This window comes from Chrysochloris asiatica, unplaced genomic scaffold (assembly GCF_000296735.1).
Source record: "Chrysochloris asiatica unplaced genomic scaffold, ChrAsi1.0 scaffold00353, whole genome shotgun sequence".
NCBI classification, from domain to species: Eukaryota; Metazoa; Chordata; class Mammalia; order Afrosoricida; family Chrysochloridae; genus Chrysochloris; species Chrysochloris asiatica.
The window spans coordinates 1,887,593-1,895,979 of NW_006408871.1; positions in this window are offsets into that span (position 1 = coordinate 1,887,593).

The following is an 8,387-nucleotide window of genomic DNA, read 5'->3' on the forward strand; positions in this document are numbered from 1 at the left end:
CCAATACCAGTCCATTTCAGCTCACTAATGCCTAAGATATCAATGTTTATGCGTTCCATTTCATTTTTGACAACTTCCCAATTTCCCAGATTCATACTTCATATATTCCATGTTCTGATTTTCAGTGGATGTTTACAGCTATTTCTCTTCATTTTGAGTTGTGCCCCATCAACAAATGAAGGTCCTGTGGGCTTTTCTCCCACAAGCTTTACTCTATTTGCGTTATCACGGTCAACTCTACTTTGAGGAAGCAGTTCTTCCCCAGTCGCATTTTGAGTACCTTCCAACCTGAGGGGCTCATTTTCCGGCACTATATCTGACAGTGTTTCTGTGCTATTCATAAAGTTTTCAGTGACTAAAGATTCGGAAGTAGTCGTCTCTCTTTCTTCCCAGTCTGTTTTTGGATGCTCATCTGAAACCCATCCACCATGGGTGACCCTGCTGATTATTTAAAATACCGATGGCATTGCTTTCAAAATCATAGCAACTCACAAGACCCCACAGCATGACAAACTGACAGATGAGTGGTGGCTTAATAAAGGATTGTTGTTGTTGTTAAGTGCCTTTGAGTCTATTCCCACCCATAGTGACCCTGTCTGTATAGGGTTTCTGAGGAGCAGCTGGTGAGCTTGAACCACCGACCTTGCAGTTCAAACAACTTTGCAGTCTGACGCATTAGCCCACAGTGCCACACCAGGACTCCAATAAACGAGTACGATGATAAAAACGAAGGCATTTAAGGTTTTCAAATAGGATAAATATTTTCCCATATAAAGCTTAAGAAAATATAGGCAGTTCTTGGGATATGAACATCCAACTTTAAGTACAACCCATATTCACGGACCAACCAGTAAAACCTATTATGTTAACAATTCATGGTACATACAATGGTTCATAATAACAAACAAGTGCTACTTTATAACTTCCATCATAACATTATTATTGTTGCTTTGTTATGGTAAAGATGTTTAAGTGTATCTGAAAGTTTTTTCAATGTTTTTATGCATAAAAAAGTACACTATATACTGTATACTTAGACAAACATTTGACGAAATGACATCAGGTATGATCTAGAACTAACTATTCTGACTTAATATAAATTCAAATTATAGACCGATTAAGGAACAGAACTATTTGTACTCTGTGGATTGCCCGTATAAATGTTTTGTACAGAGACTTGCTTAGAGGAAAGAAGTCTTTAAAATCTTGAATAGCAAACGATACAGAACAAACAGGAACTTGATCACTAAATTGTTAGACCAAAAGCCTGTTATTTGATGCCTGGAAGATAATTAGGATAAAGAAAATAAAAAATGTTACTTATTACCCTGAACTAAAAATGTACATTGTTAAACTCTTGCTAAATAAAGATGATGAGTTATCATTAATAAAATAATCATGGAAATTTCACAAGGAAATGTTAAGAGAAAAAAGTACAGTGTTGTTATTAAGGGCCTTCAAGTAGGTTCTGACTCTTAGCGACGCTGTATAGGGTTTCCAAGGCCTTTAAATATAACTAAAGGAGCTCTGGTAGCGTAGTGGTTACGAATTGGGCTGCTAGCCTCAGGCTTAGCAGTTTGAAACACCAGGAGAAAGTGAGGCTTTCTCCTCCAGTAAAGACAGCCTCGGAAACCCTGTACAGGGTCGCTATGAGTTGGAACCGACTCCACGGGCACACAGACACCCTCCACCACTCTCACGGTCAGCAGTTCAAAATTACCAGCTGTTCCAGGGGAGAAAGATGAGGCTTTCTGCTCCTGTAAAGATTTACAGCCTCAGAAACCCTGTATAGGGTCGCTATGAGTCGGAACTGACTCCACAGCACACAACAACAACAAGTATGTTTTGAGACCTGGTGTGGCACATAGAATAAACAGTGGACCTTAGAGTCGATTTGAACTACAAGGTTGGCAGCTGAAACTCACTAGCTGCTAGTCAGAAACCTTAAACAGGGTCACTATAAATTGGAGCCCACTAGATGGCACTTAACAACAACAAAAAGTATATTTCAAGTGCCCTGGAGACACAGTGCTTAAGCCCTTGGTGCTAACCAAAAGGTCCGCAATTTGAATCCATTAGCCACTTTATGGGAGGAAAAATCTGGCAGTCTGCTCTCTAGGAAACTTTATGAGGCACTTCTACATTTTTTCATAGATAATGGTTAAGAGGTGAGCAGTGCAAGATAGCAAGGTACCCAACTAACTGGTCTTTTTGCTCTATCTCCTAGAGCGCAATTTAATTCCCTACCCCAAAACATTCTCCACAAATAATGTTTAAAATCCTATTTTCAGAGCTTTATTCCTTTTGTTTATGTTTATTTTATTCATCAGAATATATTCTCTAAAAGAAAGGTAACTTCTATGTTAATAATTATATTTTTATAATTACTGAAGCTACATTTATTTTGGTAAGTTTCACATTGGTTCCTCACAGCAAGGTTTACTAGAGAGAAGAAACCAAATAAAACATGAACATAACAGACTCTCTTCTGCAAGGAAAGTAAGAAACTAGAAACACATGAAGAAGGTCTTACTATTTCATATTCCTACTATTGATACTATGTGGATCATAACCAACTAACCTATATAGAGACCAAAAGGCAGTTGTTTCAACCAAACAAGGGAATACTGCATGGTTGAGAATCAGGAAAGGTGTATATCAGGTTGTATTATTTCACCATATTCAATAAAAGCAAATAATCTGAAAAGCTGGACTATATGAAGAAGACCATGTCATCAAATTGGAGAAAGACTCATTAACAATCTATGATATACAGATGACACAATCTTGCTTTCTGGAAATCAAGAGGGCTTTAAGCACTTAACTAATAAAGGCCTTCAGTATGGAGTACATCTCAACATAAAACAAAAATCCTCTCAACTGGACTAATAAATAGCATAATGATAAACAGAGAAAAGATAAATAAGACAGCTCTGATTTCTCATCAGAAGTCATGCAGGCAAGAAGGTAATGGAATGACATACAAAACTCAGAAGAGTAGAGGGTAGAGACATGTCTAATCTCATCCACATAGGAATTGACACAGGGCTGATGCTGATGGTGATTCTCCCCTTCCCCCCTTATAAAGATACAAAAGGTCAGACAAGACCCCCACACCCTTTTTACATTCCTCTTTTAAATAGGTACCAACATTAGACACCTTGATCCTTGATTTACATTTGTTGTTGTTTGGTGCCATCAAGTCAGTTCTGAGTCAGAACAACCCTATGCACAACAGAGTGAAACACTGCACGGTGCTGTACCAGCCTCACAATTGTTGTTATGTTTGAGTCCTTTGTTGCTGCCACTGTGTCAATCCATCTTGTTGGGGGTCTCTTTTTCACTGACCTTTCACTTTTCCAAGCATGATTTTTTTCTCCAGGGATTGGTCCCTCTTAATAATATGTCTAAAGTACCGGAGACAAAGCCCTCTCTTCTAAGGAGCATTCTGACTATACTTCTTCCAAAACAGATTTGTTTGTTGTTCTGGCAGTCCATGGTACTTAAAGTATTCTTCTCCAACACGATGCAAATACATCAACTCGTCTGCAACCTTTCATTATAGAAAGCATGTGAGGTGACTGAAAATACCATGGCTTGGTTTAGGTGCACCTTCACCCTCAAACTGACATCTTTGCTCTTGAACACTCTAAAGAACACTTTAAAGGTCTTGAAGCAGAGTTGCCTATTGCAATACATCATTTGATTTCTTGAATGCTATGTTCATGAACATTGATTGTGGATCCAAGCAAATTGAACTCCGACAACTTCAATCTTTTCTCCATTTTTTGTTGCTGTTAAGTGCCATTGAGTTGGTTCCAACTCATAGAGACCCTATGAGTTGTTAAATTTGACATTAAAAAAGAGTAGTCATTCTTTAAAAGAGAAATTTCTGGCATCTAGGATAAAGCTGACTTCTTAGCATGGCATACAATATCTTTCATCATCTGGTTCAAAACCATCTTGTGGTCCAGTGCTTTATCCCACAGTGCCACACCAGGACTCCATTGATCATTTACCATGATGTTGTTTATTGGTCCCATTGTGAGGATTGTTTTCTTTACATTGAAGTGTAACTCACACTGAAAATTGTGGTCTTTGATTTTCATCAGTAAGTATTTCAAACCCTTTTTGTTTTCAGCAACCAATGTTGCGTCATTTGCATATCACAGGTTATTAGTGACTCTTCCATTAATCTGGATGCCACGTTCTTCTTCATATAATTCAGTTTCTCAGAGTATTTGCTTAACATACAGATTGAGTAAGTACCCCTTTTGTTCTGTGATAACGACTATCTCTTGGTCTAGTTGTAGGTTTCTCATGAGCATAATTAAGTATTCTGGAATACCCATTCTTTGCAATGTTATCCATAGTTATGAACCACATTGGATGCCTTCATATAGTCAATAAAGTACAAATAAACATCTGTCCATATAGCAAATGAATTACCAATTTTCATCATTCTTAGTCCTAAAATGTCTTTGTAATTTGACCTTCCCATTTCTGCTGCCACTGCTTTAATTCAGGGCTTGCTATTGCTCATGTCAGTTATTTTAATAACCTCAGTATCAATGAGGGTAAAGGTTAAGATGCCATAATAAAGACAATGATTGGGAGGTGAGCATTTCAAGCTAGCAGGGTATCTTTTCCATGAACTTCAGGTCCCAGTTACCTTTGCTATAAACCCCTAGATTGGAATCTTTAACAATTTTTGGGCTGTCAACCTCTTTGGCAACCTTGTGAAGCCTATGAACCCCTTCTTGCAATAAAAATATTTAATGCATAAAATAAAATACATAGTTACAAAGGAAACAATATTTGAAATGTAGTCATTAAGATATATTTTTTAATTTGTGATATAATGCATGTTTCTTTTTAATTCATAAAATTTAACAACTGCTCTAGTAATTACTGGAATTTCAAAATAGTGATAACCATGAATGTTGTTTTGAGATGTGTCCAACAATTATAATGTGGTATGAAAATAATCTGATTTTTGTTGGTGAAAACATCAAAGAGACATGTGCCTACATTCCTAATTGAAGGGAATGTTAAATTTGACATTAAAAATAAGTATTCATTCTTGAAAACAGAAATTGCTGACCTCTAGGATAAAGCTTACTTAGGATGGCTTACAATGTCCTTCATGATCTAACCCTAGGCTTCAGCTACACTTTATATTTTGTCCCTCTAGGCATTACCAGAGCTCCCAGTTGAAAAACAGACTGGTCTAGGACTAGTGAAAGGAGTCCTGGTGTAATGCTGTACGATAAGCACTGGACTGCTAACCATAAGGTCAGTGGTTCAAACCCACCAACCACTCCTTAGAAGTTCTGTACATTGTTGCTATGAGTTAAAACCAACTCTCAACAGCATTAACTATAGGACCAGTGAAACCCCTTCAGGGTTCTGATAGAAACAAATACAAAACATCTCATTCACTTCACAACCTAGAGCAAAAAATAACAATAATAATAATAATAATAGTCTTAACTGAAGATGAATTTAGGGTAAAAAAAATCATGAATTAGGTAAGGTAAGTACCAAGTGGCAAGGTTGGGTGCAACAGACAGACAAATTAGCACTTAAAAGAACTAAAAATAGATAAAATTCTCTGAAACTATGAAATTTTAATGTTTAAAATGATTTAAAGTATTTTTTTAAGATGAGAGAGCACTAATAAAAATAGTACAGATACCCCTCTTAAGACTGAAACTCAAAGGGAACACATGAGCTGGCATGTAAGCTTGCTGAAGACCACATTGGTCTGCTGGTGAGTAGAAGAGGGGAAAAGAAAGCAATGAAGAAATGGGCTGAGTTCAACCACAGTCCATTGACTCCTGTTGACATTGAGATGAGAGAGAGAAGAGGAAGGGCTGGTTAGTCCAAAATGTGGAGAGACTTGGAGACACTTGAGCCTATGGACAAGGACATAGCCACAGAGGGCTAGAGCTGAGAGTGAAGCATCCAGCTGATACGAAGTGAGGGGAGACGCACAAGAACACCCAAACTTGCAGACAGTACCCATTTGACTTAGCCTTGATGGCTTGATAATCAGAACTTGATTAGAGGAAGATTACAAAAAAATGTTTTTGATAAAGGAAACGAGGGTAAATTGCTATAATTGGATAAACCTGACTTATACTCATGGAGGTTGTTGTTGTTATGTGCAGTGGAGTCGGTTCTAACTCATAGCGACCCTGTACAGGGTTTCTGAGGCTATAAATCTTTACGGGAGCAGAAAGCCTCATCTTTCTCCTGTGGAACAACAGCTGGTAGTTTCGAACTGCTGACTGTGAGGTTTGCAACCCAATTCATAACCACTACGCTACCAGAGCTCCTTTACTCATGGAGGTAGTAACTCTAAATACTAACAGACAGGGAAGGAGTTTTCACATTAAGTATCAATGCTATCCCTTCCATACACAAGATTAATAAGGACGGGTAACTTAGTCATTGGCTACCTAAAATGAGGGGGTGATAAAGGCACCAAGTGATTGGCTTACAAGGTTTCAAGAGGGAGTTTAGTTTAAAAATATGGTGGGGGGGGGGTGTAGAAAAAGTTCCCACTACATAGTTTTCATCTTGTCTAGAGGGGTCTGGTGAAAAGAGATGGGATAAGATTCATATGATTCAATAGGGAATAATTGCTATCATGACTAATTTCGACTGCCACATTGTAAAGGTAGAAGTTTTGTAACAAAAACAGGGGAGTGTTTAATCTTACAGTCCAGAAACAGAGGACCCTAGGACCATTAAGGGAAAAGAGCACAAGCAGAATTTGGGACCTTATCCATAGAAATAGCAACACCAGAGACAGAGACAGAGATGAGGTCATGGAGAAGGGAGTGGCTGAGGACTCTAGATTCATGGGAAAAGAAGGGCTAAGAGCTGGTGGCCAGGAGGCAGACTTGCAGAATGTGCCCTTGGGAGGTGTAAATTATCATATATGCCTGAGTGGTGTGGGTTTTTTTTGTTTGTTTGTTTGTTTGATTTTTTTTAAAAAAGCTATCATGACTAGAGAGAAATACTGTTAACTGATGGTACATGGGGGAGATTATAATCTTTGTAATGAAACAAGGTGCATGATTTGTTGACTGTAAAACTGATGATCTGCCCTGCAAACTTTCACTCAATCCACAATAAAAACCTTAAAAAAAAAACCTAGCCAACAGAATTCGGCAACATATCAAAAAAAAAATAATAATATATCATGACCAACTGAGATTCATATAAGAGATACAAGGATGGTTCTGTATTAGAAAAACAACGTAATCCACCATATAATTTTTTAAAACAGGAAAAGAATCACATGATCATATCAATTGATGAAGAAAAGGCATTTGACAAAATTTAACACCTATTGAGAATAACACTCAACAAAGTAGGTATTGAAGGGAAATTGCTAAACATAATTAAGAACATATAGACAAATCCAATATCCAGAATTACTCTCAATGGAGAGAAAATGTAAAAGCATTCCCTTTGATATCAGGAACCAGATAAGAATGCCTCTTATCACCATTCTTATTCACTATTGTATTGGAAGTCTTAGCCAGAGCTATAAGGCAAGACAGGAAAAGTAAAGGCATCCATATTAGTAAAGAAGAAGTAAAACTCTATCTGCAGATGATATGATCCTATACATAGAAAAACCCAAAGATTCATCAAGAAAATTACTGGAAGAAATTGAAAGATTCAACAAAGTGGCACGGTAGAAGATTAATGTACAAAAATCAGTTGGATTCCTCTATACTAATAAAGACAGCTCTAGGAAATTAGGAAAATGGTACAATTTACAATAGACACCCAAAAGATGAAATAATAGGAATAATTCTAACCAAAGAAACAAACACCGCTATAAGAAACCAAAAGAGATTTACAAAAGTGGAAAAATATGCTATGTTCAAGGATATGAAGACTTAACATTGGGAAAATATCAATACTACTCAAAGCAAAGTGCTCATGAGGAATCTGTACCTGGACCAAGAGGCAGTCATTAGAACAGAACATATGAACACTGAATGGTTTAAAATTAAGAAAGGTGTGCGACAAGGTTGTATTCATTCACCATACTTATTCAACATGTTGTTGTTGTTGTTGTTGTTAAGTGCCGTCGTGTCGATTCCGACCCATAGCTGAGCAAATAATCCGAGAAGCTGGGTTATATGAAGAAAAACATGGCATCAGGATTGGAGGAAGACTCATAAAACCTGCGATATGCAGATGATACAACCTTGCTTGCTGAAAGTGAAGAGGACTTAAAACATTTACTGATGAAGATCAAAGAGCACAGCCTTCTGTATCGATTACATCTCAATCTAAAGAAAATAAAAATCCTCACCATTGTACCAATAAACAACATTCTTATCAACAGAGAAAAGATT